The sequence below is a fragment of the Papio anubis genome, chromosome 6 (assembly GCF_008728515.1).
Source record: "Papio anubis isolate 15944 chromosome 6, Panubis1.0, whole genome shotgun sequence".
Lineage (NCBI taxonomy): Eukaryota > Metazoa > Chordata > Mammalia > Primates > Cercopithecidae > Papio > Papio anubis.
Window position 1 is genome coordinate 14,078,344 of NC_044981.1, and position 24,114 is coordinate 14,102,457.

Sequence of the window (24,114 nt, forward strand, 5' to 3'; positions counted from 1 at the left end):
GGTCACAGGTGTAGAATTCTGTAACAGGGAGAGAGTGAAGAATGGGAAACAAAAATTCAATGTACCCCAGTCACATTTTTGAAAAAAATAGTGAAAAGTTGCAAACAGTATCGATTTACAAAACAAAAACAAAAAAGAAAAACCTGCACAGTACAGGAACCAAGTGAAGAATGCAGGTGGAGATAACTGTGTTCAACTGGCCTGAAATGAAAAGACTAATAGTCACTTCCACCACTACCTTTGAGTTTGGAAGTTTGTGAGGGGTCTATTACTGACTAGTGGACCTTCCTGGCTGAAAACAAACAAACAAACAAACAAAAAACAGTATACCGGAGTTAAATGAGAACTCGAGTTGGGAGAAAAATCTTCCCTCTTTGGGAGACAAAGCCCTGGCAGCAATAACTGAAGGAGGTAGAGTACTATTTCTGCATCTTCAGGGACTGCTGCAAGGAGAGGGAGCTGTGTCTTGCCTCACTGAGGTGCCTGGACAAGATGAACATTTCAAGTCTTTTTCAGTTCTGGGTTTCTATGACGTCAGTGCTACTTCCCTTTCCAAAACCCCACAGTGGCCAGGCATCACAGTGCCACAAGTGAAAAGACCCGTGACGGCCTTTGTAAGTTCTTCTTTTGGTTTTTCCAGCAGGAGGCAGATGGAGGAGAGAAAGGCCAGAGGTCTGTTTTGGGGTTGTTGTCTCTGGTTGTCTAATTGATGCCAAGACAGCACCCCTTGGAGCCTGGTTCCTGACACCCGGCAGCATGGCATACTTGAAGGGCATGATGTAGGTATAACAACAGAGCCCTGGCTGAGCCCGGTGGCTCACGCCTGTAATCCCAGCACTTTGGGAGGCCGAGGCAGGCAGATCACCTGAGGTCAGGAGTTCGAGAACAGCCTGGTCCATGTGACGAAACCCTGTCTCTACTGAAAATACAAAAAAGTTTGCCAGGCATGGTGGCACATGCCTGTAATCCCAGATACTTGGGAGGTTGAGCAGGAGAATCACTTGAACCTGGGAGGTGGAGATTGCAGTGAGCCGAGAATGCACCACTGCACTCCAGCCTGAGTAACAGAGCAAGACGTCATCTGAAACAAACAAACAAACAAACAAACACAACAACGAAAAAACGGACCTCTGATTTGTGTCAACTGCACTCCAAACAAAGGCCAGCTTCTACTTGCAATGTTCTCCTACAGATCACAGGACCCTCAGAAGTAATCAAGGTGGAGCTAAAGCGTTATAGAACCTCACTGTGTCCCAGTATCCTCAAGGTACAATGAGGATAATACCAGCTACCTCAAAGGGTTGTTGTGAGGATTAAATGAGAAAATACATATAAGTTCCAGTACAGTATCCAGCACAAAGTATGTAATAAATGGTAACTTTACACACACACACACCCCCCCCCCCCCCCACACCCACACCCACACCCATAAGCATCCCAGTATTTGGAAGCAATCAGTTGATTATTTTTTTCTTTTTAGAATTCAGTTTGGTGTTATAGGGACGCTGCTAGCCTCAGGCAGTGCCGCAAGAGCAGATCAAGGCCCTGATTTAAAAATTCCTCAGTTGCTCCCAGCTGGAGACGTCTGCTTACAAAGTCCTTACAAAGAAATGTTTTTCAATAGGCAACATTCTCTGGTCGGGCCCCACTAAGAAAGAACAGCAGGGAATCTCACAGGCATCGCGATCCCCATTGGCCTCCTGCTCCCAGACACACACGTGGCCCCAACTGGCCTCTGACTTGCTCCACAGGGAGCAAAATGGACTTGCTCCATTTTGCCCATTGCTGTGGGCTCCACGGTGTTACGCATAATGGCTTGGAATCTCTATATACCCAGTAAATGAATGCTTGTTGAATAACCAAATGAACACACCCCATGTCCGCCCATCTCCTCAAAGCACATCCACCATCCACCTCAGCTCAGGGACCGCACTGATGTTCAAAACATGGGCTAAAAACTACCATAGGGCATCTAATTATAGCTTCTGGTGTAGAAGGTGTTCTCTCATAGGAGGCCTTAGCCAAGTTTGAGAACAAGGGCTTTGTATGGAATGAGCTGCGTAACGGACAGCTCTGGCTGGACCACCCACTGGGGGTGTCTCTGGCTGAAATTTAACTAAGTTTCCATAGACCTTTTACCAGATTTACTGAGAACGTTGATTTCCTCTGTTAAAGATTAAACGTCAATTCGGGGGAACTTCCCCATAAATGTTGTGAGACTAAACGTGGCTTCTTGTGGGTTCCACATGGGAGCTCACCAGGATGTCACCCAGCCTTTGTAAAGGTCTGCCTGGTTTCCTGTACCTAGTGGTCAATGTCAGCAGCTGTACCTGTGCCTAGCACTGGGAGGCTTGGCCTAAGCTCTCACCCAGCCCCAGGTGGTCAGCATCACTAGTTCCCCTGCTTGGCACCCAGTGGCTGCCTTCTTGGCCTCTAAACTTGCTTCCCTGTGTTGATTCCTGAAGCTCACCATTGGTCCACCTGCCAATCACTCGCTTTAATCTTATCTGAGTAGATACCCCAGGTTTTATATTTCACCCAACAGAACTTGAGTCCTAATTCTCATTTCCTTCCTTTCATCCATGAGCTTTCCGCGCCAATTTGCATTTACAGTTACGCCTGTGAATTCAGAGGCCCCCTGGGGCCAGGCGGTCCTGTGCCGAGAGAGAGGCGGGTGAGCAGCTTGGAAGCTGGGGCAGGAACAGCACGGGCCTCTGGGTGAATCCTTTGCTTCCCTGCTTTGGAAGACACCTGGCTGCAGAGCAAGAGTTCTCTTGTATGCGGCCTCTGGCAGTGTGGGATCCTAAATGGCCACTGGAACACACCCCCAGGTTTCTAACTGCACTGGGTAGGAGCGGGTGAAGGAGAATTGAGGGCATGTCAGCCTCTCCTGCCTGGACAAAGAGGCATGTGGGTCACAGTTCTCCACAGGTGTTCTCAAGGCTTGCTTGTTTGTTGTCAAGAGAAGGCAGAATTCTGCATTGAAAAAAGCCTCTGTGATGGCCAATTAAAACAGCCTGTGGATTGTCTCCAGGCCTGAGCACTGCTGGGGGAGGACGCTGGCTTACAGAGGCCTCTCCAAAGCGTCAGTCCTTCAACTCCCGGGACCACTATTATTAGCCTCCCTTCACATGCAGAAGCCCACGCATCCACGCAAGTGGGTGGATCTCAGGGTCTGGACCCACATCTTCTGACTCCCAGTCCATGTATCTTGCTGCCATGTGGCTGATTTCCCTATTGCTGAGTTTCCTCAGTGCACATCTTGATGGCTGATACCTGTAATAACAGAAGCTTCATCCAACTCTCATAAACCCTGAGTCTGGAGGTCTGGGACGTATTAGGCCACGGGAGGGGTCCTAGCTTTATTTCTCTCTCTTTTTCTTCCACCTGGGACATAAGCTGTCCCCTGGGTGAAGGCCGTCTGCCACACTGACTGTGTAATCTGAACTTGGAGCCAGAGGTTCTGAGTCTTAGCGCCGCCCTTGCTATTATCCTCAGCATGATTTTGGGCTTGTGCTTTCACTCTACTGAGACTCAGATTCCACACCAATAACGGGAGAGGTTTGAACTAACGTATCCATTGAGATGGTTTGAGTGCATGTTACAGAAAACCTAACTCAAGCAGGCATAGGCAAGAACTTGAAATGATTAGTTTATGCAACACATTAAAACGGGCAGGGGCTTGAACAATATTTGCAGGAACTGGTCTGTACCCCTCTTAGCACTGCTCTCTTCCTTCCATTTCGGCTTCATTTCAAGGCTCCACATGATGCCAAGAGGGCTGCTGGTTACTCCAGGTCTACTACCTCCCAGATGCTAGCGCAGGGAAAAAGAGGAAGGTGGCCTCTCTTTGAACAGTGGCAGCCAAAGACTATGACAAATCACTGACTCAGTTGTGTTAAGCGCCCACCCCTAGGCCAGGCCCCACGGTCAGAGAAATGTGGTACTCCGAATGGCCAGGACTGTCACATGCCCCACCCCACATATGGGTGAGGCCCATGAAACTCACATGGGAAGAGGATGTGGATGAGTGCTTTCCCCCCAAAAAAGCAGGGCATAGTTGCCCAAAGAACGGCAAATAGTACTGGGTGTTAATCTTCATTATTGGTTTAATTTTATTGTTTGCCAGGTAGAATGTGAAGATGCTTTCGAAAGTCAAAACGATATAGTAAAGCATGCTCAGGCGGGGTGCGGTGGCTCATGCCTGTAATCCCAGCACTTTGGGAGGCCAAGGTAGGCGGATCACCTGAGGTCAGGAGTTCGAGACCAGCCTGGCCAACATGGTGAAACCTCGTCTCTACTAAAAGTACAAAAATTAGCCAGGTGGTGGTGGGCGCCTGTAATCCCAGCTACTCGGGAGGCAGGAGAATTGCTTGAACCTGTGAGGCAGCGGTTGCAGCAAGCCAAGATCGCACCATTGCATTCCAGCCTGGGCAACAAAAGCAAAACTCCAACTCAAAAAAAAAAAAAAAAAAAAAGAAAGAAAGAAAGAAGAGAAAAGAAAATCATGCTTAGAGAACCATCAGTCCATCCCATGTGTTTTCCATCCTATTCCCTCACACTCCTTAGAGGAAGACAACTACAGATGTTTTGGATTTTTCTTCCTGTGTTTCTTTTTGTAGAGAGAAGCTCAAGAAGCTTGTCTTTGTAGAGGCAAGGTGGGCGGACCAGAGAGGTGAGGAGATCTAGACCATCTTGGCTAACACGGTGAAATCCCGTCTCTACTAAAAATACAAAAACAAAAAATTAGCCGGGCGTGGCAGCGGGCGCCTGTAGTCCTAGCTACTCGGGAGGCTGAGGCAGGAGAATGGCGCGAACCTGGGAGGTGGAGCTTGCAGTGAGCAGAGATCACGCCACTTCACTCCAGCCTGGGCGACAGAGCGAGACTCCATCTCAAAAAAAAAAAGAACACTCAAGTCTTATTATTTCCCTTCTTTCGTCACAAAAGATATCACACTCTACATACTCTTTTGTACCTTTCCTCTTCACGCAATACTGTCTCCTGGAAATCATTCCATATCATTTCACAGAGATCTTCCACGTACTTTTATATCTGCTTAGTACCTCATTGCGTGTGTGTACAATATTTTATTCAAGTACTCTATACTTAGGCATTTAGGTAGCTTCCAATATTTTGCAATTATAAAAAATTGCTGCAATGAATAACCTTGGGCATTTGTATTTTTACATAGTGAAAGGGATATATTTGGGGCAAATTTATAGAAGTGGAATTGCTGGAGGAAGTGTACATGCATACATGGTTTTGTTAGATGTAACTGAGTTCATCTCCACAGGGGTTGTACCATATCACAGTCCCACCTGCAATGTACCAGAGCGTCTTTTTCCTCAGCCTAACCAACAGTGCATGTTGTTAAGCTTTTGAACTTTTTTTTTTTTTTGGCCAATTGATGAGTTAAAAATGTGCATTTAATTTACATTTTACTATAAGTATTTTTTTTTTTTTTTTTTTTTGAGGCAGAGTCTCACCCTGTCACCCAGGCTGGAGTGCAGTGGTGCAATCTCGGCTCACTGCAACCAACCTGCGTCTCCTGGGTTCAAGCGATTCTCCTGCCTCAGCCTCTCTAGTAGCCAGGATTAGAGGTGCCTGCCACCACCACGCCTGGCTACTTTTTGTATTTTTAGTAGAGACGGAGTTTCATCATGTTGACCAAATTGGTCTTCAACTGCTGACCTCAGGTGATCTGCCTCCCTCGGTTTCCCAGAGTGCTGGGATTACAGGCATGAGTCACCGTGCCCAGTCCTACTATAAGTAAATTTGAACACATTTTCGTATGTTTAAGGACCAGTGTTATTTCTCTTTTAATGAATTATCCGTTCAGGTATTTTGTCTATTTTTCTTCAGGATGTTTGGTCTTTTTTCTCAATTTTTAGAAGTTTTAAAATTTTAAAACCTTATGATCAGCATCTGCAAATATTTTTCTGTCAGTCAAAACACAGTCATCATGTTTTGACTGTGTTTATGCCTTTTTTAAAACAAGTTTTGTTTTTTGTTTTTTGTTTTGTAGTGATATTTTGTAGTTTTTTTTTTTTTTTTGCAGTCTTTTCTTTGTAGCCGCTGGATTTTGGTCATATTAAAAAAACTTTTCCTATCCAGGTTATACAGGAGTTCACCCATGTCTATTCCAGTACTTGTATAGTTTCATTTTGCATCTAGGCCTCTGATTCATTTGGCAATTATTCTTGTGATAGTGTGAGAAATAGATATGATCTTATTTTCTTTTTTCTTTTTTTTTTTTTTTTTTTTAAACTGAGTCTGGCTCTGTCGCCCAGGCTGGAGTGCAGTGGCCGGATCTCAGCTCACTGCAAGCTCCGCCTCCCGGGTTTACGCCATTCTCCTACCTCAGCCTCCGGAGTAGCTGGGACTACAGGCGCCTGCCACCTCGCCCGGCTAGTTTTTTGTATTTTTTAGTAGAGACGGGGTTTCACCATGTTAGCCAGGATGGTCTCGATCTCCTGACCTTGTGATCCGCCCGTCTCAGCCTCCCAAAGTGCTGGGATTACAGGCTTGAGCCACCGCGCCCGGCTTATTTTATTTTTTCAAAATGACTATCCAGTTGTTTGAGTGCCCTGTATTAAGAAGACTATCTTTGCGTCAGTGATTTGGGGATATTTGGAGATAGCACCTTTACATAACCTGGATTTTTATAAGCATTTGGATCTATTTATTGACTTTTTATTTTATTTAATTGATCTTTCTGTATTTTTATCAGTTAGTACCACACTGTTTTCATTATAGAGGCTTCACAGTGCATACTAATACAGTGTAGAACCACTCCTCGTTCAGATAGAATTTTTTTTTTTTTTTTTTTTTGAGACAGGGTTTCACTCTGTCACCCAGGCTGGAATGCAATGGTGGGATCTCAGCTCACTGCAGCCTCAACCTCCTGGACTCAAGCGATCTGCCCGCCTCAGTCCCCAGAGTAGCTGGGACTACAGGCATGCACCACCACACCTGGCTGATTTTTTTGTAGAGATGGAGTCTCACTATGTTGCCCAGGCTGGTCTCGAACTCCTGGGCTCAAGCGTTCCGCCCCACTCAGCCTCCCAAAGTGCTGGGATTACAGGCATGAGCCACTGCATTTGACCTAGATAGAATTTTTTTAAAGAAAGGAGTTACTGCAGAATATATGTAGACTGATGAGAATAAGCAAGTTGGGTCAGGAGAGAGAGGAGATTGTTGCGAAGTCCTTTGGTAGGCACAAGTGGAGAGGTCTTGGAAAGGAGCCAGAGAACCCAGATTCAGGAAGTTGGTAGATTTGTTGATGAGGAGAATTCTCTTCTGATTTTCTTTTCTGGTGAAATAAAAACCAAGGTCAACAGCTGAGTGGGGAGAGGAAAGAAGATGAGAAATAGTCATCTTGCGCAGGGGGATTGCAGAGTGAGTTGGCTAGGGAACTACCCAGATGGTGCTGGGGCCCACTTGAGTTTTACGATCATACATATAAAGGAAGAAGTAGGCCTAGTTATGTGTTTTCCACCAGCCTTGTATACAGCTTAGGTTTGGGAGCTGAGTAGGCAAGGAGGTAAGTGTAAGCAGACTTGGGGTGTTAGCCTCACAAGTATGACAGATGGGACAAGGGGTTAAGTGTGGAAGGACATGGATGCAAGGGAGCAGAATGACGGGCCCTGGATCCAAGCTGGGTAAGAGGGACAGATGTGAAAAAGATAATGGTGCCAATGGATCAGAGATCCCAAGAAATGCTGGAGTCTATGCAAGGGGAAGCAATGATCCCGGATATTGATCTAGGAAATGATCTTGGGAGTGGGCGGATAAAGTGGGATAGAAGAAAAGATGTCAACAAGGAGATAAGAAACAGAAGGGCCAGAATGTAGGGTGGGTCATCTTTGTAGTTGTGATGATAGCGGTGGTGGCAGAGAGACAATGAGCCAGATCCTGAACTCCTGATAAATAGGGGCAGTGGCTGGAAGGCTAGAGATGACTGCGGTAGCATCATCATCATGTAGATGAGAGCAGGTAGACAGCGGCATCTGAATCAATCTTTCTTCAAGGACTTGCAGAATTGCAGCACCAGGAAGTCCTAGTCCTAACACTCCCAGAAATCTCCCCACACCCCTTTTCAGTCTATTTCCCCAGTAACCTTTCAGGATTGGATTTAGTTGTGAAGTCTGAGTCTAAGAGGCTTGTCTGTAGAGCTTATCATTTCTTAAAACCTAGAGGCAGAGAACCTTAAGGGCGATCATAGAAAGCCCTTTATGAAAGACTGGCATGAATTTCATTGTGAAAAGAGCCTGGGATTCCTCTGCAGTGTAGACCAGATGAATGAAGAGTATATTCAGTGTCATAATGGAACTCAGAGCCTAGACCCTGAAGGAGTCAAATAGGCAAAAACCTGGATCAAACCACAGGGATCCCTGCCTACCTGAGCAACCTGCCCTAGGTCCCAAATCAAAGCCTCAGCTCTTTCTCCAAAAGCGAGCAAGGGTTGAAAAACACCTTCCTACTTTGAGCTTCCTTTTCCATCCAGACTTCCTGAGAATCCCAAAACATTTGAAGCCAGATTCTGAAGACTGTAGGTGTCCCTGCCAGGTGAGCTTAACCTGGGCACCTTCGGAAGATAACACATTCCTAACGAGCCCTATTTAATCGGTGACTCCAGTGTTGCTTTGGCTGTGCCACTGAGGGTGATCTTACCTGGAGTCCCTAGGAAGGAAGGGTCCCCGGTTGTTCTGAAGGGAAAATAGATAGTGTCAAGGAAATCAGTCTTTCAGGGAGCAGAAATAATTAATGGACTTAGGATGAGGTCCATGTATGAGGTGACAAATCGTGTGTATGGGATGTAAGAGCCGGGTATTTACTAAGAATTAAAGATGATGGTCTATGACCAGTTAAGATGTTAGAAATAAAGTTCAGATTTTTTTTTTTGAGACAGTTTTGCTCTTGTTGCCCAGTCTGAAGTGCAGTGGCACAATCTTGGCTCACCGCAACCTCCGCCTACTGGGTTCAAGCGATTCTCCTGCCTCAGCCTCCCAAGTAGCTGGGATTACAGTCATGTGCCACCACGCCTGGCTAATTTTCTTTCCTTTTTTTTTTTTTTTTTTTTTGTATTTTTAGTGGACACGGGGTTTTGCCATGTTGACTAGGCTGGTCTTGAACTCCTGACCTCAGATGATCCTCCTGCCTCGGCCTCCCAAAGTGCTGGGATTACAGGCATGAGCCACTGCACTTGGCTAGATTCATTTTTTCAGTCATAGCTGTATAATAATAATTTGGAAATTGACATCCATCTTTTTGGGGTAGAAAAAAAGTGTGCCCTGAACTTGGGATCCCCTGACCCATGCTCACACAGGCAGGAGAGGAGAACAGGGGAGAAAAGCCACCTCTGTTTCCATGCCATGTCTCAGGAGGTCTTTGTGTGAAGGAGAGGCAAGGTCCCACCACCAGCTCTTGCTCTCAGGCCTGGGTTCCAAGGTTGATGGACATGGTCTGGACAATGGGGAAGAGGTTAGTGATGACAGGTGAGGTTGGAGACATTCACCCATTCCTCCAAGTTCCTCTGCTCACAGAGAGAGAAGTGATGCTTGGGGATTACCAGTCCTGAATCCCCATCTGCAAGAGATGCCTCAGATCTTGAGGAAACACGCATACACAAACATGCACAGAGAAACACACACACATTTGTTCACAACCACACATATACCCACCCTCATATAGGCATGTCCTCAAATGCACAAACCTGGAGTTGCAGCTCTTCTCATCCAGACACAGGCAGCAGCCCAGGACCCTCCTATTGCTCAGTAACCTGAGGTTGTGGGTGGGATAAAGGAGTCTCATCACTTAGATAACATGTTTTGAACCCAAACACCATTTTAAAAAAATACCAGTCAATGGATAAATAAAGTATTTTATTTAAATGCCAGTCCTTTGTTAAATAAAGGCTATCAAAATCAGCTTGGGGTCTTGGGGACTGAGTCTGACCCAGGCAGGAACCCCGCTGGAAGTCCTCTGGCTCAGCTGGGTGGTCCTGGTCCTGCCTGACTCTGGCCTAGTTGCCCCGAGCCCTTAGGGTCAGGGGTCTGACCTCGCTCCCCAGCCTCACTTTCCTGTCCCCAGTCTTAGCCCCTGGCACCCACTCTCACATCCCTGATGCTGGTCTCCTGCCTTCCTGGGCCCTCCTCACACCCTCACTGCCTGCCCCATTCCTTCTTGGACCAAATGACCACACTCAGAGCCTGATGAGATCTTGGCTTCTGCTACCAGACATCTGACCTCTCTCTTTCCTGGCAGGCTGGCCTCCTTGTACAGATCTACTTTCTGGGCTTGTGTCCCCACACAAACCTATCTTTGGAATGGTAGAGAGTTGACTGTGATATCATGTTTGAATCTTCAGGGAAGGTCTATTCGGCTAGCCACAAGACATGGGAAAGGCTGCCTTTACCTTTGCAACATCATAATCTTCTCATGTAAACTACTGAAGGTACCGTTGTCAAGGAGCTTTCAATTGTTTGCTTCCCTCTCATGGAAGTGACCAGAGACAAAGTTGAACTCAACTCTTCCCTTTTGGCTTGATGCTCACCTGTGGTACCTAGAGGGCATTTATAGAATACCTTATAAAAATTCTGTAGGATATTAAAAGAGCATGGGGATAGGGGGCTCCTCACTGGCCTCAAGCGCAAAGTGAGGCATTCCCAGGAAGGTGTAATTTGGCTGGGTGCATTTTCAAAATCTGGAGCGTTTCAAGGCGTGTACTACCATATCTAACAGTGGTCTCTTGGAGTCAGGGCCTCTGGGCATCCAATTTCCTCCTTATGTACTAGTGGACATTTTTTTTTTTTTTTTTTGGGAGTGGAGTCTGGCTCTCACCCGGGCTAGAGTGGTGGGATCTCAGCTGCCATGGCTCTGCCTGCAGGTCTCACGTAATTCCTGCACCTCCAGCCTCCCAAATGGCTGGGACTACAGGTGCCTTTCCTTGGCCCCTAGTTTTTTGTATTTTGTAGGAGCCAGGACACTCACTGTATTTAGCCAGGATGGTCTCAGTCTCCCTGTGCCTCCAGCCAGATCAGCCCATCTACAGCCTCCCAAAGTGCTGGGATTACAGGCTTGAGCCACCGCGCCCGGCCACTAGTGGACATTTTAATATCACCCATCAGAATTATCATCAGGATTAAATAGTGTGATGTCTTGTATGTCTGAGTGCTTAATTATCCATCGATGGATGTTTGTTTTCTTTTGCATCTTACTTGTTTTCCAGTGAGATGTGCTCGGTGGCGTTGTTGGCCTTACATTCTTAAAAATAAAACCCTTAGGCAAGCTTAGGTGCTTTTGCGTATAAAGTGGCCTTGTTCCCATTGCAGGAAGAGATAAATGTTCTGTCATTTCTGCTGTTCCTGCCTGCAGCTGCTTTCAGGTCTGCGCATGTGGGGGAGACCTTCCCTGGCCTTCCTCAGAACCATCATGTCTGCAGCGTCCCCGGGGCTACAAGACAGTAAGGAAATGAGGAAGAGCAAGCAACAACCTGGTGCTAAACAAATATCAGGTTACAAATGACTTGTCTCAGGAATAGTTCTTGCACCTGTAGAGTAGACAGAAGCTCACATCAGGACCAGTGACTGGAGAATAAACACCTCGAAAGGCAGTTGTAGGACTTACTGACAGCTCTACTGTGTCCACAGCTGAATTCCACCTTAGAAAAAAGAGTAGGTGCTAATGTCCATAGCTTTTAGTCACAAACGGAAAAGAAGCCCACCTCTTGCTTTTCTGTTTCGAAGAGCAAAATTCTGCAAACACGGCGGAGGGTCAGTGTTTGGGGCAATACCTAGTGAGGGGCGAGCATATGCAGGGGCTATGTTAGCACCTTCCACCTTGCCCCTGAGCCCCAGGCAGAGGCTACTCATGTTGTGCTGTCGCTGATGTCGCTTGAATTCCTGAAACATTCTGCAGCACCCTACGGAGAGTTATGCATGTAAATTACTTTGCTTCTTGCCTGATTATTATGGGTGTTACACCCCCACCATCGAAAACTGTTAACAAATAATTTCAGAACCCTCAAGTGGCTCCATTAAGATGTGATAGGAACAGCCACGGGCCAAATAATGGTGGAGAAATTTGTCTTTGGTATCCACTTGTTATGCCTGCTCTCCTCTTTGCATATTTTTCCTCTCTGAACTAAAACCCATCACCCAGCTGCACACAAGGCAACTGGTCACCTCATGCTGACCCTGGCCGTCAAGGGTCCTCTCCTTAAGGTCCCAGACAAGCCTGCTACCACCAGATGTTGTACATCATGACACAAATGAGAGGTTGCATACAGACAGCCATAGGTGTGTTTGGTTTGTCTTGCAACAGTGTTTTGAACAAAAATCAACCATTTGCAGCATTTAAGAGATTTCATGTAATATCTATATCCACTTCTCTGAAAAAAAAAGCTTGAAAGATTTGACATTGGTTAACATTTTCCCATTAGCAACAATTGGTGGGAGCTAAGTGGTGGCTTCTCTTAGATGGGCGATTACTGTTCAGTTTGCCGTAGTCCTCACTACTCTATTGCTTTTCTTCTCACATGGATCACATTTATTGTCAGGTAACTGGCTTTCTTTGTTCCCTCACATAACCCTCCTGGCCCTGTAGGTAACTGTGTTTGCAATCACTGCTTTAGACCTTGCAAGCTTCCTCCCTCATCACCTGCTTTCATCCAAACTTCGTCAACTTGTGCCCATTTTCTCAAGCTACCCTGTTTCTATGAAAGCCAAAGGAGTTCTAATAGGATCAGCAAACTTATAGAAAAATGTAAGTGGTCCTTAAGGGTTTGATGCCTTTATTAGTTAATTATACCCATGATAATGCTGCTTAAAAACCAATCAGAAAATCTCAGCAGCATATAGCAGAAGGCATTTGTGGAGTTCAGATAGTTGGCCCGTGAGATGAAGGCTGACTCTAGGCTAGGTTCAGACTGGGGGTGGGGTGGCTTTGCACCACATGTTTCTCATCTTCTTCCTGGCACTAATGGGCTGGGCTGGACCTGTTCTTCTTATGATGATGGTAGAGATGAAGGAGAGAAAGTGGAATTAATACACCTTGATTTGTGCTTCATTCCATGAGCAAGAAGTCACACTACAAACTGTATAAAGCACCCTTGACATAAGTGACTCAATCTTAGAAAAAAACTCCATCTTACATTTCATAGGGCACTTGCCAACAAGGACAAGATATTTTGTGTAATAAATAAATTAATAAATAAAGACTGCATCCAAACAGATAAGGACATAAATAAGCACAATCTTCCACTATCATTCTTCACTAGAGGACACTGCAGCCATAAAAAGGGCAGGAGCAGGACTTCAGCGCTTGAAACAGTGGTTTTTTGTTTGTTTGTCTTGTTTTGTTTTGAGAGGAGTTTCACTCTTGTTGCCCAGGCTGCAGTATAGTGGTGCAGTCTCGGCTCACTGCAACTTCTGCCTCCCGGGTTCAAGCAGTTCTCCTGCCTCAGCCTCCTGAGTAGCTGGGATTACAAGCACGTGCCAGCACATCCAACTAATTTTTGTATTTTTAGCAGAGATGGGATTTCACCATGTTGGCCAGACTGGTCCCGAACTCCTGACTTCCAGTGATCCACCCACCTCAACCTCCCAAAGTGCTGGGATTACAGGCATGAGCCACCACACCCAGCTGAAACAGCTGTCTTAATCAACACTGTCTTGCTGTCACTCGAGGTAAGCTCCTTGGCATCTGCCATGAAAGGCTCTGGCATCTGCCATGAAAGGCTCTACCCACATCAAAGGTGTTCCTCGCAAGACCACTGGACTGCCTGGCCCAGACCAGGAGATTCTTTTTGTTTCTGTTGCTCTTCATGAACTGGTTCTTAATCCTTTTTTCCCATTTATTTTCTCTTGATGGTAAATGTTATTTTGTTTGTTGTAGATGTTTAACCCGTAACATTTATATATTGATTGGGTGTACTATTATGTATAATTTGGAATATAGACTGACTTGTGGGGTGGCTTCAGCCTGTGTGCCTGTGACTCTGACTGCCCAGTGAACAGGAAGTACTAACGAGAATTGCCTGCTTGGGGATTTGATGTAGCTAGTGGCTTTTGTGATTGAAATAGCATCAATAAAAGTCTGACATTATGAAAAGACACAAATGTACATGGACCTGGTTACCTCTGATCTTGCACTGCTCATGAGACAAACCCAAGGTCAAGAGCTGGGGGAGTTATTCCCACCCACAGCTCAAGGGCACAGCAAATTTATAAGGCATGTGTGAGAAAAGAATTAACTTTACCCAAAGAGAGGTCTGACCTTTGCCCTTCACTACTGGGAGGTAACCCCTAGGCTCCTGGAATATCAAGACTGATAGAAATGTCTTTGTTTGTCTAGGGGCATTGACCACTTGACAGTCTAAAAATATGATATGCAATGGAGGCATTTGGTGGAAGTAGTGATGTTCGCTTTGCCTTTGGAGGAACTAGAGAATCATGTCAGCCATGTGGGCAGTAGTGATTGAGCTGCAATAAAAACTCTGACCACCGAGGCTCAGGTGAGCATCCCTGCTTGGCAGTATTCCATGCATATTGTCGCACATCATGGCTGGGAGGAGGTACCACTGTCCATGACTCCATGAAAAGAGGATGCCTGGAACCTCCACATTGGACCTCTCTTGGACTCTGCCCTAGGCTTCTCTTCCCCAGGTGGTTTTAATTTGTATTCTTTCTCTGTAATAAATGGCAACCATGAGTATAACAGCTTTCAGCCACTTCGTGAGTCCCTTCAGTGTATTCTCACACTCAAGGGTGGTTTTGGGAACCCCTCAAACTTGAATTGATGTTGGAAGTGAGGGTCCCCTGACTTAACATTTGGCCTCAACTTTCACAGCATGAAAACGAGGAGGCATGAAAATGAAAGTTGATAATGCAAATTGCCACAATATTTATCTCAGGTACATCTGTCTTCATTGATACATCCATTCAGCAAACATTTATTGAGCACCTACTACATGCCCAGTGCTATTCTGAGACTAAAGGAAGTGAATAAGACATGGCCTCCCCATTCTAGTGGAGGAGAAAAAATATAAATAGGCATACAAATATGTACAATAATGTCAGATTGAGAAAAGTGCTGTGGGAGAAAATTAAGGCAAGGTACAAGGAGTGTGCAGGGCTTAGATCTTTTAGATAGATGGTCAATAGATACTCTTCTGGAAGAGTGACATTTGAACACACTTGGGTGAAATGAATGAGGAAGTTGGGCTGTGATTCTGGGCAAGAAGTTTCTAGAGAGAGGGACAAGCAAGCTCAAAGGTACAGCAAGAAGCATACAAGTAGGAGATTTCAACATAGAAATTCTTGCCATTAAAAAAAAAAAAAAAAAGGCAGCCTGGTGTGGTGGCTCAGGCCTGTAATCCCAGCACTCTGGGAGGCCAAGGTGGGTGGATCACCTGAGGTCAGGAGTTCAAGATCAGCCTGGTCAACATGGTGAAACCCTGTCTCTACAAAAATTAGCCAGGCATGATGGTGGGTGCCTGTAATCCCAGCTACTTGGGAGGCTGAGGCAGGAGAATTGCTTGAACCTGGGAGGTGGAGCTTGCAGTGAGCCAAGATCACACCATTGCACTCCAGCCTGGGCAACACAGTAAGACTTCATCTCAGAAAAAAAAAAAAAAAAGTAAAGGCTTTCTTTACATGGTCCTTGAAGGACTGTGTTGTGCCTGTGGAAAGACTTTCCACTAAAGTGCCTCAAATCAAGCCTGAGACCAGTATCTCTGTGTTTTGTTTTTGTGCCACTTGCTGGATTATGCGGTTTCTTCCTCATGTTCAGCAAAGGAATTGTTTCACCTCCCTCTTTCCTCCTTGGCAGAGGATGGGCACTCTCTCACAGGCTTTTAGTTTCTAAGAGAAAAAAAGAAAGCAAAGACAAAGTATTTGAAATAAGAGTTATTTCTATTTATTTGGTTCATTCAGAGAACAAACAAGACCATAACTGGAAAGTACAGGGTGACTAAGAAGTAGCCCTTAGGGAAAAACCTGATGGGAAATTTTATCTAAAAACACAATTTACATAGCCACACTTTGGGCTTTCCTTCCAGTCCTTCTGTGGTTCTCAATGGCCCATGGGTGTTCAGGTCTTAACGCTGGGGAGCGCCGCGAGCAGTGGAGGGTGTTCGCGAAGGTTCTACCGGCTTGAGGGAAGGGTTGTGGGAATGGGGACCCGAGACCTGGAGGCCAGCATATAAGAGCTCCCCACTGGGGTTGCTGGGGAGAGGAGAATCAGAAGGGACTGACCACAGAAGGCTTGACTCTTGGCCAGAGCTCAACAAGGGGCAGCTGCTGCGGTAGTCCGTGGGCGGGCCGAGGTTAAATGCATTCTTTTCACTCAGAAGCCCTTCTCTGGAAAGAAGGCTCAGAAGGCACACTTGGGGCAGAGGGGAACCCCCGCCTTCCCCTTTTACAGAACTTCCTCATCCTGAAGATCAGTCCAGCCAGGAAGTCAGAGGCTGAGTGGAGAGCTGGGTGCCTGGGGAGTACCATGGGTTTTGTCCCCATCGCTGGCAGCAGTCATCAGGTGAGCTGTTTTCAGCCCATCACAAACTTCTCTCTGCCTATTTATGATCCATTCAGCATCTGACAGTTGTCTAAGGCAGACAGCAGAAACGTGTTTACTGGCCTCCCTCCCTCGGGACTTTTTCTTAAAGGGCATGCCTTACTCTCATTTCCTTTTTCTACTAATCCTCTCTCCTTCCCCGAATTCTCCCATCACTAATTCTCTCTCTCCTCATAGAACCACCCGCATCCCACTCCCCACAGACCCTCAGAGAGAAACTGTGTAGAACTCCAGAGAGGCAAGCAAGGCCCACTGTGAGAAATGATATTCAGTGGCCAGGCACTGCGGCTCATGCCTGAAATCCCAGCACTTTGGGAGGCTGAGATGGGAGGATCAGCTGAACTCAGGAGTTAGAAACCAGCCTGGGCAACATAGTGAGATGCTCCCCCTGCAACTCCAGAAAAAAAAGGAAACCGTATTCTACTGTGTAAACTTCTTGAGAATGGTCTTTTTTTATGCACCACCTACCAGCTGCTTAGTAAATGTTTAATAGTGAATTAAAACTTCCCTCTCTCCACACCTGTTCCCCATGAGTCCCTGCCTTGGGATGGGCAGGTGAGAGAACTAATAAAACATTCTAGAGTTTTCTCCCCTGGCCCCCAAACTCTGACCAGCTTCTCAAATGTCTAGGTTCACAATGTTCTGCCATGTTCCGTCAGGTCGCTCTCTGAGAGAAATTAAACGACAAAGCCCTGGCCGTGATGCAAATTGCAATCAGACAGGAAGGTTTGAGGGTCAGAAGAGAGGCAGAGGGCCCTGGCTAGCTTTGTCTTTGCGCAAGGTTACCAAATGCTTGCCTTGGCAGTGAGAATGCGTAACCACAATGTTTTCTAATGATTTTGGGTTTTTCTCTTTTTATAGTGTCAGCAGAGAAAACATGAAGGTGACAACTAGTGGTTTCAGAAAGGCAAGAAGTTCTTCCTCTGCATTCACCTTTCTTTTCCCTTTTCACTGAAAGTGAAGATCAACATACGGGTAAGCTCCTTTCATACCTTCAAGGAAGAACCCAGGTCAGGACTCGGAGCCACTGAATTTCCACTCCCACTCCCACTCCCACGCCAGACACATGCTGCGAAATACTGTCTGGTTTTTTTTTTTATGTTAAGGGAGCCTGTAGTTAGCCTGAAAATGCTTCCTCAGGAATGGCCTTCATCAGAAATCTCTTCATGCTCAGTATGAGGACGTGAGGAAGAATATGCTATGTGTGAAAATATACCTTGGCGTTTCAGCTCTGTGGGTTAAGAAGGGGTTCCTGTGACGGCAAGCTTTTAGGTTATTGAGCAGCAGATTGGATACTTCTATTTTTCAACAACATAGGTTTCCATGTAATATGAAAAACAGCTGTTGCAAATTTCTAGAAATGTTGAATCCAGTCTAATAAATGCCTAGCCGCACCTGTAAGAAAGTAAGGGAACACTGAAGGGTCAAAAATGGAGGAAGAACTATGACCAGCCTGAGCTGCCCCTGGGGCTGCTGGGGATAAGGTTGGGGAGGACAGTTGGCCAGGCTGGGAATCTGGTTTGGGAATATGAATTCACTTTAGAATTTATTAAATCAAGGAGCTTAGGCTTTCATGACCAGCAGGCACACAAGAAGGGGCTTGGGTCCCAGAAGAGTAGGGAGTTGGAACTGGAACCCTGGTGTAAGGATGAACTGAAAACCATTGCCTGCTTACACAGGGAGATGACAGGGAAGCTTGCTTGAGAAAAAGAAAAAAAGCTCCCCTTAAAATTAATTTATAATAATTAATGTGCCCTCACATGGATATGATATTAAAATTTATATTACTAGAGTGGTCTAAGACATGTCCCACCAAGAAATTAATATGAAGTGCTGCCACATGCTGATAATATCCTTGGGAACCTGGTTGAAACAAAAATAAAACCTTTCTGGGAGGCCATACACCCATCCTAGGCCTCCTGGCATATCCTCACATGAAGTCCCAATTAAAGATCAACTTATAATTAAAAACTACCATACAGTCCTGGCATGGTGGTTCATACCTGTAATCCCAGCACTTTGGGAGAGTGAGGTGGGTGAATCACCTGAGGTCAGGAGTTCGAGACCAGCCTGGCCAACATGGTGAAATCCCATCTCTATTAAAAATACAAAACTTAGCCGGGCATGGTGGCTCCCAGCTACTTGGGAGGCTGAGACAGGAGAATCACTTGAATCCGGGAGGCAGAGGTTGCAGTGAGCCGAGATCGTGCTGCTACACTCCAGTCTTTGAGACAAAACCAAAAACAAAAAAACCCCCAAAAACAAAAAAACCCCAACTACCATACACATGAAAAAAAAATCCCCCAAAACCAATAGTTAGTGAACAAAACAAAAAGCAATTATGAAACTGCCAACAACTTCAGATAAAATATGATTATCAGGTAGATTAAAAATAAGCATGTTTAAAATGAGAAGTCATAAAAGAAGCATAATAATGATAAAGAACATAACAGAATAAGACATCATCAAAAAGATTAGACTGAGCTAAATAAGAAATCAAATATAACTCAGAAATTTAAAAATCATTTAAAGCTTACTATGTTAAATCAAAGATTATATATTACCAAATAAATAACTAATGAATGGAAAGAAAGAGCTGAGGAATCTTCAGAAGCCAGTGCAGAGAGATGAAGAGACAGAACATGCAGAGGAGGGGCTTACTGACAAGGAGTGTGGACTGTGAAGGACCAACCACACCTATTACATGTTCAAGACATGATAAATGAGGACTAATGAAAGTTATGAACCACAGCAAGTTAAATAACATGAAATCCTCTACTGGACACAACACAGTATAACTAAAAGAAGACCAGTCGGGTGTGGTGGCTCACCCCTGTAATCCTAGCACTTTGGGAGGCCAACGTGGGTGGATCACCTGAGGTCAGGAATTCGAGAACAGCCTGGCCAACATGGCAAAACCCCATCTCTACTAAAAACACACACAAAAATTAGCCAGGCGTGGTGGCACGTGCTTCTAGTCCCAGCTACCCAGGAGGCTGAGGCATCAGAATCGCTTGAACCTGGGAGGTGGAGGTTGTAGTGAGCCGAGATCACACCGCTGTACTCCAGTCTGGGCAACAGAGCGAGATTCCATCTAAAAAAAAAAAAAAAAAAGACCAAGTAGAAAGGCCAAGATCTTAGAAGCTCTCAAAGACAAAAGCATTGCCTACAAAGGAATGAGTTATCAGGTTGTCTGGAACTTTGCAATAGCAACAATAGAAGCCAGAAGACCAATGGAATAATATATTTGAGTGCTGAGAAGAAATAACTGTCAACTTACAACTTCACTATGATTCAAGGATATGGCAAAATAAACATTTTCAGACAAAAACAGAGAGCATTTTCCACTTGAAGACCTTAGCTAAAAGAATGAAGAATACACTTCCGAAGGAATTGACCCAAGAAAGAAGCAGTGAGATGTACAATATGAGATAAATTTCAACAAATATCTAATATGTAAAAAAAAGACTGCTTGGGGAGTATGAAAACAAAGTGGAATGAGGGTACTGGTCATAATAGTAGATGAGATGGGCAGAGTTTGGGCATTTGGGCATTTTAGGGAAAAGGGTGGCAATGTTAATTAACTCTAGCATTTATTAAATCGAGTATGCTTCTTAAAAATTATAAAAAGGTAATCACATAAGAAGAGAAATCGTATGCATGACTTCCAAACCAGTAGAGAGAACATATTTTTATTTTTATTTTATTTTTTGAGACCGAGTTTGGCTCTGTCGCCCAGGCTGGAGTGCAGTGGCACAGTCTTGGCTCACTGCAACCTTCGCCTCCTGGGTTCAAGTGATTCTTGTGCCTCAGCCTCCCGAGTAGCTGGGATTGCAGCCACGTGCCACCACGCCCGGCTAATTTTATTTATTTATTTATTTATTCATTTATTTATTTATTTATAGTAGAGATGATGTTTTACTATGTTGTTCAGGCTGGTCTCAAACTCCTGACCTCATGTGACCCGCCTGCCTCGGCCTCCCAAAGTGCTGGGATTACAGGCATGAGCCAACATGCCTGGGCTAAAATATTTTTATTTTATTTTTATTTTTATTTTTTTATTATTTTTAGATGGAGTCTCACTCTGTCGCCCAGGCTGGAGCAGTGGCACGATCTTGGCTCACTGCAAGCTCCGCCTCCTGGGTTCACGCCATTCTCCTGTCTCAGCCTCCCAAGTAGCTGGGACTACAGGGGCCCGCCACCATGCCCAGCTAATTTTTTGTATTTTTAGTAGAGACGGGGTTTCACCGAGTTAGCCAGGATGGTCTCAATCTCCTGACCTTGTGATCTGCCTGCCTCAGCCTCCCAAAGTGCTGAGATTACAGGCGTGAGCCACAGCGCCCCGCCATAAAATATTTTTTTTAATGGTCAATAAAAAGATGCAAGAAAGGAAGAGGCAGAGAAAAATCAGGTTAAGCATAAAGTGTAAAGCAAAATGACCAAAATAAATCCTAATATAGCAGAATTCACAAAGTAAGTAAAATTAAACCCTCAATTAGCAAGATAGATTGTCAGTCATACTGGATAGAAGAAAATCTAACAATATACTTTAAAAAGGACACACTAGAATGTAAAGACAAAGAAATGTTGAATGTAAAAGTATGGAAAATGCCAGCAAAAAATTAATCCAGAGAAAGGAAAAGGCAGAGGATGGTAATATTAAGAGTAAACAGGCCGGGCATGGTGGTTCATGCCTGTAATCCCAGCACTTTGGGAGGCTGAGGTGGGCAGATCACAAGGTCAGGAGTTTGAGACCAGCCTGACCAACATGGTGAATCTCTACTAAAAATACAAAAATTAGCCAGGCATAGTGATGGGTGCCTGTAATCCCAGTTACTTGGGAGGCTGAGGCAGAGAATTACTTGAACCTGAGAGGTGGAGGTTGCAGTAAGCCGAGATTGTGCCACTGCACTCCTGCTTGGGTGATAGAGCGAGACTCCATCTGAAAAAAAAAAAAAAAAAAAGTAGACAAAGTTGTATTTCAAGCAAAAAGGAATATTAGAAAAAAAAAGTCGAATGAAGAGAAAAAGGAACAATTCATTGGAAAAACATAACTTGCAGACACTAAAACATAGCATCAAATTATACCAAGCCAAAAAATTGGTAAAATTTCAGAGATAAACGGACAATTCTGTAGTCATGGGAGAGTATTTAACACATCTCTTTCAGTAATTGGTAGTTTATGATTACAGAAAGGATATAGAAGATCTGAGCAACACCATGAACAAACTTGATCAAAAAGACCTTTCTTTCCAAGTACCTGCCACTCTTACCAAAAGATCACACATGAGGCTACAAAGCAATCCTTTATATGCAACAAAGAATCATACTGACTGTTCTTGAGCAACGTCAACTGTTAGACACCAGTAGCAAAATAAAATCCAAACCATACATCAAGAAATTTTTTTTAAAAAACCCTCTAAGTAATTCATAATTCAACAAGTGACTTAATGGAATGTCTAAGAACACTTTGTTAACATTAATAAGAAATGAACTTTCTACTCACTGGCCGTGGACCCCTAGAAAAATATAGTTCAAAAAGATATATATATATGAAAGTAGCAACACAAAATGTGAAGGTATCCAGGAAGAAATCTATCAAAAGATGTGAAAAACCTCTCTCTATATATACATAAAATTTTAAAAATTCTTGAAGACCTAAATAAATGGAAAGATATACAATATGAGATGAATTTGTAGAACTGACTTCTAAAGATGTTGATTTTAGGCAATTTATAAACTGAATATAATCCTACTAAAATTCAAATGAGTTTTTTTTGAGATTCATAAATTGATATAATTTATATAAGGTAGAACAAAGAACCAAGAATGCCAGAACAATTTTTTATTTTATTTTTTTGATACACGGTCTTGCTCTGTCACCCAGTCTGGAATGCAGCGGCACAATCTCGGCTCACTGCAGCGTGGACCTCCTGGGCTCAAGCGATCCTCCTGCCTCAGCCTCCCGAGTAGCTGGGACCACAGGCACAAGCCACCATGCCTGGCTATTTTTTGTATTTGTTATTTTTTTGTATTTTTAGTAAAGACTGGTTTCACAATGTTGCCCAGGCCAGTCTTGAACTCCTAATCTCAAGTGATCCACCCACCTGGGCATACCAAAGTGCTGAGATTACAGGCGTGAGCCACTGCACCTGGCCACCAGAACAATTTTGAAGACGAAGTTCAACATGTGAGGACTCACTCACTCCCACCACAGCAAGACTTAAATTGTAGTAATAAGAAAGTGTGATATTAGCACAAAGAGAGGCAGAATAGAGTCTAGAAACAGGCCCACTCATACACAGAAATTTGTATAAAGCACAGATGTCATTTTAAATCAGTAGGGAAAGAAGGACTTTTAGCAAGCAACATTGGAAAAAATGGTTATCCATGTGGAAAAAATAAGTTAGATCACTACATTTAACCATATTTAAATGGATTATAGACCAACATATGAAAAAGCATGACTTTAAAAGTTTTGGAAGAAAATGAAGGATAATATTTTTATGATCTCAGGTCAGGAAAAGATTTCTTAAACACAATACCAGAAGCACAAATCATAAACAAAAAGATCAATAAATTTAACCACATTAAAATATTTTTTTAAAACTCTTTGGTAGATTAAAGATATCATAAACAAAATGGAAAATACAAATCTTAAACTTGGAGAAGAGATTTGGCATGGATATAACCAAGAAAGGATTTGGCCCAGATTTTATAAACAGTGCTCATGGAAAAGGCCAAAGGATATGAATGACAATCCTCAGAAAAGGTTATCCAATGTTCTTGAAACATATGTTATCAATGTAACATAAATTAAGCAAAAAGGATCTAATATTTCACACTCATTAGATAGGCAGAAATTTAAAAAAATCTGGCTGGACATGTTGGCTCACACCTATTATCCCAGTACCTTGGGTGGCCAAGGTGGGAGGATTGCTTGAGCCCAGGAATTTGAGACCAACCTGGGCAACATAGTGAGACCTTCAAAAAAAAAAATCTGATCATGATAAGACCTGCTGAGGAGAGTGTAAATGGGCATGTGCATTTTGGATAATAAGACGGCAATATTTAACAGTGCAGTGTAATTACTGAGCTAGAGTGTTGGAAGATTTTCAGCTCCCCTGCAACATTGTTTATGATCAAGAAAAGCTGGAAAGAAGCATAAATGCCTAGGTATGAGATCTGGCAGAGGACACATAGAGGGTCTCAAAAGACCGTCTTGGCTAACACGGTGAAATTCCGTCTCTACTAAAAATACACACAAAAAAAATTAGCCAGGCACGGTGGTGGGCACCTGTAGTCCCAGCTACTCGGGAGACTGAGGCAGGAGAATGGCATGAACCCGGGAGGTGGAACTTGAAGTGAGCTGAGATCGTGCCACTGCACTCCAGGCTGGGCAACAAAGCAAGACTCTGTCTCAAATAAAAAAAAAAAAAGAGGGTCTCGAAAATGTTAGTACTGTTTTATTTCTCAAGTATAAATTGTATACAGACGTGTTCAATTCTATATTTTCTACACTTATTTTGTATGCTTAA

The 24,114-nt window shown here is 44.2% G+C and overlaps 2 long non-coding RNA genes across 2 annotated transcripts; one reads left to right on the forward strand and one right to left on the reverse strand.

Annotated features, from left to right (window-relative positions):
• The first annotated feature begins 13,553 nt into the window (after positions 1-13,553).
• LOC110743039 lies at positions 13,554-18,656 on the forward strand. Its single transcript, XR_002521434.2, has 4 exons — positions 13,554-13,689; positions 14,357-14,516; positions 16,427-16,537; positions 17,438-18,656. It is a non-coding gene; the product is annotated as an uncharacterized LOC110743039 (long non-coding RNA).
• On the reverse strand, positions 15,897-17,888 carry LOC108585362. Its single transcript, XR_004184200.1, has 2 exons — positions 17,793-17,888; positions 15,897-16,607 (listed from the first exon to the last, which is right to left on the reverse strand). It is a non-coding gene; the product is annotated as an uncharacterized LOC108585362 (long non-coding RNA).
• Positions 18,657-24,114: the final 5,458 nt, after the last annotated feature.